This window comes from Berghia stephanieae, chromosome 1, assembly GCF_034508935.2.
Source record: "Berghia stephanieae isolate SIO BIC M18660-M18661 chromosome 1, UCSD_Bste_1.3, whole genome shotgun sequence".
Lineage (NCBI taxonomy): Eukaryota > Metazoa > Mollusca > Gastropoda > Nudibranchia > Aeolidiidae > Berghia > Berghia stephanieae.
Window position 1 is genome coordinate 48882696 of NC_088360.1, and position 10000 is coordinate 48892695.

At 32.4% G+C, this 10000-nt stretch overlaps 1 protein-coding gene and 1 long non-coding RNA gene across 13 annotated transcripts in view; one reads left to right on the top strand and one right to left on the bottom strand.

Annotated features, from left to right (window-relative positions):
• The window catches only part of LOC144976807 (multiple PDZ domain protein-like), a 302900-nt gene that overhangs the window by 188925 nt on the left and 103975 nt on the right, over positions 1-10000 (bottom strand). The gene's annotated exons all lie outside the window — the stretch shown is intronic.
• On the top strand, positions 8330-9033 carry LOC144976853 (uncharacterized). Its single transcript, XR_013646177.1, has 2 exons — positions 8330-8418; positions 8734-9033. It is a non-coding gene; the product is annotated as an uncharacterized LOC144976853 (long non-coding RNA).

Below are 10000 nucleotides of genomic sequence, written 5' to 3' on the forward strand. Positions count from 1 at the left end.
ATAGAAGAAGAAGAAGGGAAAAAAGGGAAGAAGAAGAAAAAAGAAGAAAAAAAAGGGAAAAAAGAAGAAGAAGAAGGAAGAAAAAAAGGGAAGAAGGGCCCCCCCCCGAAGAAGAAGAGAAAAGAAGAAAAAGGGAAAGGAAGAAGAAGAAGAAGGGAAGAAGAAGGGAAGAAAAGAAGAAGAAAAAGGAAAAAGAAGAAGAAGAAAAGAAGAAGAAAAGAAGAAAAAAGAAAAAAAGGAAAAAAGAAGAAAAAAAGGGAAAAAGAAGAAGAGAAAAAAAGAAAAAAAAAAGAAGAAAAGAAGAAGAAAAAAGAAAAGAAGAAGAAGAAAAAAGAAGAAGAAAAAAAAAAGAAGAAAAGGAAGAAGAAAAAGAAAAAAAGGGAAGAAAAAAGGGAAAGGGGGAAAAAAGAAGAAAAAGAAAGAAAGAAGAAAAGGGGAAAAAAAGAAGAAGAAAAAAGGGAAAAAGGGGGAAAAGAAGAAGAAGAAGAACAAGAACAAGAACTAGAAAAAACAAGAACAAAAACCAAAGAACAAGAAAAAGCCCCTATACGAAATCCCTCAAACTTATCTATGACATTGGGGAAAATTTCCGAAACCCCAAAAAGGTTAACCAATCAAGCGAGAATTTTTAATCCCTTCCAGAAAGAAAGGAAACGGGGACACCCCCGGGTACCAAGCCGCCGCAAAAGGAACAGAAACGACATTTTATGAATAGAAATCCCCGGTCCCTTTTTTTAAGCATAAAAAAAAGATGAAACAAAAGAAATGAAAATAATTGATAAAAAACCCCCCCCCCCCCAAAAATTTTAACCCGTTTTTTAAAAAACGGGAATACAATAGAGAATCATTCCAAACCGATGAAAACTAGCAAGGAGATCAATCAAGAAATTTTTCAAAAAAATTTTTTCTGCCACAATATTTAAAAAGACTATTACCCAAAGGGGTTGCAGAGTATTTTAAACATTGCTTAAAAATTTAAGAAAAAACACCCCAACGAATTTTTCACAGGAGAATTGTCCCTTTCCCAAACAACGTTAAGGGTTACTTTTAAAAAGCATCTCAGTTAAAATTTGGTTTACTTTCACTAATTATGCCCCAAAATAATCGGGTTTGAGTGCGCTGGATCTGTTTTCATCCCGACAATGGAAAACCCATGTGGAACTGACTTGAAAATCCGGAGTAGGCGATTACCCTGCATTTCCAGAGCCCATCAGACAAAATAGACCCGCCCCCACCCTTTGCCTTGTCGAATGTCGAACCTCTCAAACTCGTTACGAAGATTTAAATTTCCTTCTTGGAAACGTGAGAAAATTTTCAAACACACGAAGTATCACCTTCCTGGTCTTCGGGATGATTCAAACACTGCCCCAGCCAAACAGATGATGCAAGTAAAGTGGACAAGCACAAAAACGTCAATTTGAAATAATAAAAAAGCACCACAAAGATCCCAAAACCTTTTTCCTTATCTTTTTTTTTTTAATTTTTTAACTTTTTTAAGCTAAAAAAGCAGAAAAAAAGAAATATGAGGGCCGGATTTCTTGTAACGGAACTCGAGGAGTGGATTCAGACCTTATTAATGGAGTTCTGTGTGCCCAAGTTTAAAAGCATTGAGCCCAAAGGGGACTTTCCCGCTACGTCTTACGCCAAGAGGAGGCATTCCCCCCAAAATCCGGACCACCCTCTACGTGGTGGGAGGTACTTGCGAGCTTGATTGTCATCAAAAAGTCCATAAAAAAGTTGATTAATGATGCAATATTATGATCATCTGCTTGACCTCCTGGCGACACAGTAGAAAATGGACATCGTATCAAAAATACCCCCCTTTATTCGTAAGTAATTTTTTTTGTTTTATAAATGTATAAAAAATGTATTTCTCTTATCTTCTACCCTCAAAGTGCTCGATAAAAAATGTTATACAATGTTTGAAAGGGTTTTTTTGTTTTAAAAACCCAAAAAAAACAAAGAAATTTTAAAAAAACCAGGTTTAAAATAAAAGGAGGGGAAAGGGGGGGAGAAAAAGCAATCTGAAAATAAAGCAAAATTTTAAATATTTTTTGAAAGGGAAAAAAAAACGGGAAATTTATTTAAACCCTTTAAAAAAGGGTTTCAAAGAAAAATTTTATTACAAACTTGTTTATATTATTATTCCTTTATTTTTATCTTTTTTCCCGAAATAAAAAACAACAGAAAAACCTAAAATTTTAACCAACGATTTAAAAATGTTTTCAAGAAAATCCCCCTTATAAGGGCAAAAAAACCCCTTTTTGGTTTTTTAAATCACCCCAAAAAAGTATGAAACACATAAACAAAACACATGCCCCTCTCGATTTTATCAACATTCGGTTTTTGCAACTTTGCACACTAAATATCATTCTTCGTTTAATTTCACGTGAGACCGGCAAAGGAAACAACACACAAGCACGAACATTTGGGGAAGGGGCCCAAAAAACCCCGGGAAAGTGCCCACGCTCACGTTAATTAAAATTTTTTAAAAAATAAAATGGTTTTTGAAATCCCCAAAAAAAAAATAAACCCTTACTTCCAAGCTGGGAAAGGATAATATTACAAGACATCTTCTGAACTTTTTAGACCGATATGAAATTTTTTAAATTCGGAGAAATACATATTCTTTTTAAAAGTCGAATCGTAAAACACGCCCGTAAACATTGAAAAAAAAGTAAAAAGTCTATGTATTTATACTTTAGGAAAAGTCCCCTTGTTTAAGACAAAAATGAAATTTTTTGTTTGCGACCAAAGTGAGGCGTTTTTTTGTAAAGGGTGGACAATTTGGGTTGGAAAAAAAAAATGTTCCCTTTTTTCTTTAGTTTTACTATTTATTTAAAAGTACGGGGCGCAAGGATGGGAAAATAAATTTTGATTTGGGTTTTTTTTTAAAAAATTAAATTTTGTGACTTTAATTTTTATATGATTGCGAGTCAAAAATGTGTGCAAATTTTGCCAAAGAAAAGTTAAAACAAAACAGGATTATTTTAAAGGGAAAATTCCGTACTTTTGGGAATATTAAAGCTTGGTTTTGGGTTTTTTCCCGGTTTCAGGGCATATCTTGCCTTTTAATGTTAAACAAGCCCATTATGTAAATCTTCATTTAAAATTTTACCATTTTTTTCATTTGGGCCCCCGTGTGTTATTGTAAAATTGATAATTTGTACTAGAATTTTTCTTTTTGTTATACCATATTTTTTGTTAAGGGGTTTTAAAATTATACTAGAAAAATTAGGCCCGTATTAAAAAACTTAGAAAAAAGTCCCAAAATTACTTTTTTAAATTTTAATTGACTTAAACACTCTGACTGTATGTCATGTTAAATCTTAGTATTCATATTGACAACGAAAAAAAAAAAATAACGGAGGAAAAGGAAAAAAAAGAAAAAGAAGAAAGAAAAAAGAAAAAAAAAGAAAAAAAAAAAAAGAAAGAAAAGAAAAAAAAAGAAAAGAAAGAAAAAAACAAAAAAAAAAGAAAAGAAAAAAAAAAAAGAAAGAAAGAAAAGGAAAGAAAGAAGGAAAGAAAGAAAAAAAAAAGAGGGAAAAAAAAGAAAAAAAAGAAAGAAAGGGAAAGGAAAGAAAGAAAAAAAGAAAAAATGGGGAAAAAACAAACAAAAACAAATACTAAAAGATTTTTATGAATCAACCTTTTAAAAGTTTTGTTTTGCCCAAAATTGTTATACATCCTTCATTTTTAAGGGGCTAATTTTTAAATTTAAAACAAGAATTGAAATAAATTTTTTATTGAAACATAAAAATATTTTTCCGTAAGTGTATTTTATTTTGCACATCCCCATCCCCTGTTACTTTTTTTTTTCATATTCCACGATTTTAACCCTGAACTGCCGTAACCCGGGAAAAACGCTTATTAAAAATGTTGGTAAAAAAAAACTCGTCCTTTAAATATCGATCGATTTAGACGACACTAATTTTTGGTGTCGGGATGATGAAGGAAAGGACTAGAAGGGAAAACAAAGAATGACTTAAACTAAAAAACATAAGAATGGCCCAAAAAGTGACTTTTAAAAAAACAAAAACAGATTTTATGCGCACCGCAGAGGAAAAGTATTCGTGGGGACAGCTGACCGGGAACGTTTCAAGAGCAAAAAGCCCGGGTGGATGATGATGAATTTGGCAAAAAACCCCCAAAATTGGGGCCCCGCAAAAAAACAATTTTTAAAAATTTTTGGCCAAAATTTTAATACTTTCTTTTCCAGGGTTTTTTTTACAGTTAACTCGTTAAAAAAAAAATGTATGAAATCAAAACTTCCCCAAAATTTTCCAAATTTTTGAATTTAATCTATGTTTTCCCCTGTCTTCGTCGGTATTATGGGTATTTTAAATCCAATAAAAAAAGCATTTTTATATTTACCCAAAGATCTGTTGCCCCTTGAAAAAAAATGACTTCCAGCTAGTTTTTAAAGATTTTTTCCCAAAAATTGTAACTCCTTTTAAAAACTTAATTAAATATTTTATAGACGCATGGGAACACACGCACAAACCCACGCACACACACACACACCCCCCACACAAAACACAAACCCCAAAAAAAGAGAAAAAAAAAAGAAAAGAAAAGAAAGAGAGAGAAAAAAAGAGAGAAAAGGGGAGAGAAGAGGAGAGAGAAAGGGGGAGGAGAAGAAGAGAGAGAGAGAGGGGAAATTTATAATCTGATTTTTTTAAAAAAACCAAGATAAACAATTTTTTTTTTTAAAAAAAATATATTTTTGTTGTTTTTTCCCTTTCTAAAAACCACCCAAAAATGGGAACGTGTAACTACAATCTAAAAGTTTAAGAACTATTTTCCTTTTTTTATTTATTTTTAATATTTTTGTTCGCTTGATGAATAAAGAAATTTGCCCAAAAAATGTACGGTTTTTTATGCCCTTTTAAATTTTTATTGGGTCTTTGGGGTTTTTGGGAAAAAACCATAAACCCCTCAAGGAAATGCAATTTTTTCGATATACAAAACCCCGGAAAATTTAACGTTTTAGTTGATGAAAAATTGAGTGAGAAAAAATAATTAAAATGGCTGTCTTTTAAAAAATAAAAAAAGAAACTAAGAGAGCCCAAATTTTTTTCCTTTTTTAAAAGAAATGGGGTGACATCTAACAGAGCAGGGAACCCCTTTATCAATTTCCAGGAGAGGCTCTGAAACCACCTTCCTTTTCTGAACCTTCTATTTCCCTATACCCCGAATTTTTGGGCCCGTCCCTCCCAAAACCCCAAAAATTTTTTTAAAAATTAAAAAATAAAACAGCTTTAAAAAAGACTAAAAAACCCAAAACGGGAAAGTTTTGGGCTTCTAGGAAACTTTAAAAAAAACCTTTTACGTCGGGGGAAATTTTGACTATAAAAATTTAATTTAAAAACATTGTTTTTTTCTGTTGGTACGTTATTTTCAGCAAAAGTATTTTTTAAAGAAAAGGGATAAAATCAACATTTTAAAAAATTTAACTTGGGGTTAAAAATTAAACCCTTGGAAGGTTTAATTAATTTAGTTTAGTTTTAAAATTTACCGCGGCTATTTTGGGCTTGAAATTTGGGGACGCCTTTTAGAATTTGGGGGGATTGGGGTCCCAAATCCCCCTTTTGGGCGACGCATAATTAAGCCTTGGGGAAAAAGGTCTTTTCTCACATTTTCTTACCCAACTCCCGGGTTGGTAAAATAAAATATTGGCCGTTTTAAAAGGTTGGGCTCCGCCAAAAAAAAAACAAAAAAAACCCCCCGCCCTTTCAGGGGGTCAGTTTTCATCCGGGCATTTTAAAATGTTTTCTTTTGGGGGGGAAACCCCCTTTAAAAACGCTCTGGGCACGTTTTTAAAGGATATTGCCTACAAAAAAGCTGTTTGTTTGATTTTTTTTTTTTTTGAAAAAAAATTTACAAATTTGCATTTTTTTTGGTTATTTTTTTCCCCCCCCCCCCACCCCCCCCTCCCCCCCCCCCTTTTTTTCCCCTGTAAATTTATATACCTGTTTCTTCTTTTTCTTCTTCTTCCTTTTTTTCTTCTTCCTTTTTTCTTCTTCTTCTTCTTCTTCTTCCCTTTTTCTTCTTCTTCCCTTTTTCTTTTCTTCTTCTTTTTCTTATTATTTTTAAATTTTTAAATTTTATTATTATTATTTTAATTTTTAATTTTTATTTTATTATTTTTAATTTTTTATTATTAATTATTATTTTTTTTTTAATTTTTTTATTTTATTTTTATTATTTATTATTTAAATTTTTTTATTTTTTTAATTTTTTTTATTTTTATTTTTTTTATTTTTTATTAATTATTTTTATTATTTTTAAAATTTTTTTTTATTATTTATTGTTTATTTAACTAAGAATTCAATTTTTTAGTTTCAGTCAAAAGTACACATTTGAAACCCCAAGGGGGGGGGGGGGTGTCTGCTTTATTCTGAGATAAAATAAATAAGTCTTGTTGCAAATAAATCGCTGTATTGCTTTTGAAATGCTTTATAATAAATGTGTTGAAACATGATTCGTTAGCAGAAGAAAGCAATGGGTCTAAAATAAAATAGAAGCAACAAATAACTTCTGGTTCTGAATTGGAGAATCCGAAATTAACGAATGTAATGGTAAACAAACTAACATGAGGGAAGTAAGGGTTTATATTCATTATGCCACAAATCAACAACAGATGCAATAACAGATGACGAAAGGAAAAATAAATAAACTTTAAAATTATAATACAACATATATAAACAAATACAATAAATAAATACAATATAAATATATAAACTTAATTAATAAAAGACAAACAGGTACGATATTTCTATGAGATGATTCTAAAGTGACCACCATCAATGAGACACCTTCCTTATATTATTACATGACAGGATGCAGAACCGAACTTTCAAAGAGATTAGACAGATAGATAAATAGATAGAATGTAGATAGATAGATAGATAGATAGAAGTAGAAGTAGATAGATAGATAGATAGATAGATAGATAGACAGATAGATAAATAGTAGTGGTAGGTAGTAGTAGTATGTAGTTAGTAGTAGTAGTAGTATGTAGTATTGTAGTAGTAGTGAGTAGTAGTAGTAGTAGTAGTAGTAGTAGTAGTAGTGTAGTAGTAGTAGTAGTGGTAGTGTAGTAGTAGTAGTAGTAGTAGTAGTAGTAGTAGTAGTAGTAGTAGTAGTAGTAGTAGTATAGTAGTAGTAGTAGTCTGCCTATGACATTGGGGAATTTCAGAAACCAAAACAGGTTCACCAATCAAGCGAGAGAGTTTACTCCCTGTGTTCGTCAGAGAAACGAAACGGGGACACCTCGCGGTGCCACCGCCGCCGTCAATATCGAGACCAGAGAGCTAGGACAGAGATGGTTACTCTGACGATACACGACAGATTATGAATAGAAATCTCCGGTACCTATTTTTAGAATATAAACCACAAGATGAAACCGAAAGCAAAATGAGAATGAATTGATAAGAAACCCCCCGAATTTAGCCGTATATAAACTGGATATAATAGAGAACCGTTCCTATGCTAGGAGATCAATCTAAGAAATCTACAATTAATATTTCTGCCACTAATACTTCAAGACTATTATCAAAGAGTATGCAGAGTAGTTTAAACATTGCTTCAAATATGAGAATAACACGCAACGAACTTTTCACACGGAGAATTGTGCCTTCAAACAACGTTAACGTTACGTTAAAAGCATCTCAGTATAAAATGTGGATCATACTTTCACTCATTATGACCCAAATAATCGGATTGAGTGCGCTGGATCTGTTTTCAAACCGACAATGGCAAACCATGTGGAACTGACTTGAACAATCCGGAGCTAGGCGATTACCCTGCATTTCCAGAGACCATCAGACAAAATAGAGCCGCCACAGCCTTTGCCTTGTCGAATGTCGAACCTCTCAAACATCGTTACGAAGATTTGAATTCCTCTTGGAACGTGAGAAAATATTCAAACACATCGAAGTATCACCTTACTGGTCTTCAGACTGACTCAAACACTGCTCCAGCCATATCAGATGATGCAATTGAGTGGACAAGCACAGAACGTCAACTCGAAATAATAACAAAGCACCACAAAGATACCACCATCCTTATCATTTACATACGTCAAGCTAAGCAGAACAAAGGAAATATGACGCCGGATTTCTTGTAACGGAACTCGAGGTAGTGGATTCAGACCTTATCAATGGAGTTCTGTGTGCCCAAGATATAGCATTGAGACAAATGGGACATCCCGCTACGTCTTACGCCAGAGAGGAGGACATTCCTCCCAAAATCCGTGACCAGCCTCTACGTGGTAGGAGGTACTTGCGAGACTTGATTGTCATCAACAACGTCCATAAACAGTTGACTTACATGATGCAATATTATGATCATCTGCTTGACCTCCTGGTGACACAGTAGAAGATGGACATCGTATCAAACTACCCCCATTTAATCGTAAGTATTAGTTGTAAAATATGTATAAATATGTATACTCTTATCTTCTACATCAATGTGCTCGATAAAAACTGTTATACGAATGTTTGAAGCGTTTCGTTGTGTAAGATCAACAAACATAAGATTTTAAAATACCAGATAAAGAAAGAGGAGGAAGGTGGGGAGAAAAAGCAATCTAGAACAATAAAGCAATTGTAAATATTTGTGAAGGGAAAAAACACGGAACTGTATTTAACCTTAACAAATTGTACAAAGAGATATTATATTACATCTTGTTTATATTATTATTCCTTTATTTCTTTATCTTTTATCCAGATTATCAACGACAACAGAAATCCTCATTTCAACCAACGATTAAACATGTTTCAAGAGGTTTGGGAGAGAAGACCAGCCTCTATAAGGACAAAAACCACTTGTTTAGTTTTAAGTCACCACAACAGTATGAAACACATAAACAAAACAACATGCCATCTCGATTTTATCAATCATTACGGCTTGTGCAACATCGCACACTAACTATCATTCTTCGTGAATTTCACGTGAGACGCGGCAAGGAAGCAACACACAACGCACGAACTATTGGGAAGGACCAAAGAACGTGCGAATGTGCACCACGCTCACGTTAATAATATTATAATATAACATGGTTTGTGAAATCCAAACTAAAGATACCATTACTTCCAAGCTGGAATGGATAATATTACAAGACATCATTCTGAACTTTTATAGACCGATATGAAATTTAAACTTCGAGAGAAATACGATATTCTTATTAACGTCGAATCGTAAAACACGCTGTATAACATTGAAAACAAGTAAACGTCTATGTATGTTATACTTATAGAAAATTCCATTGTATTATGACAAGCAAAGATGAACTTTTCGTCGCGACCAAAGTGAGGCGTTTTAGTATATATGGATGGACAATGGATTGAACAAAACTGTGTCTTTATTCTGAGGTTGTACTATTTACTTCAGATGTACGGACGCCAAGGATGAAGATAATTCTGATTTGTTTTGGTACATAATAATCTGTGACTAATTTGATATGATTGCGAGTCAAAAGTGTGTGCAATTGTGCAACGATTGGTAAATCTAGACAGGATTATTTGAAATGGTAGTATTCCTGTACATTTTGGAATATACAGCTGGTTTTGGTCTTTTTCCTGGTACATGTCACTATCTTGCCTGATAATGTAATCAAGCGATTATGTAAATCTTCATAATATTATACCATTTTATCATTTAGCCCCTGTGCTGTTATTGTAAAAATTGATAATTTGTACATAGATATTTATTCTTTAGTTATACCATATTTTGTTAAGTGGTAAATTATACTAGAAAAATCTAGGACAGTATTATAAACTTAGATAAACGTGCTATATTACTATTTAAATTAATTGACTTAAACACTCTGACTGTATGTCATGATAAATCTTACGTATGTCATATTGACAACGACAAAAAAAAAATAACGGAGGAAAGAAAGAAAGAAAGAAAGAAAGAAAGAAAGAAAAAAGAAAAGAAAAAAAGAAAGAAAGAAAGAAAGAAGAAAGAAAGAAAAAAAGAAAGAAAGAAAGAA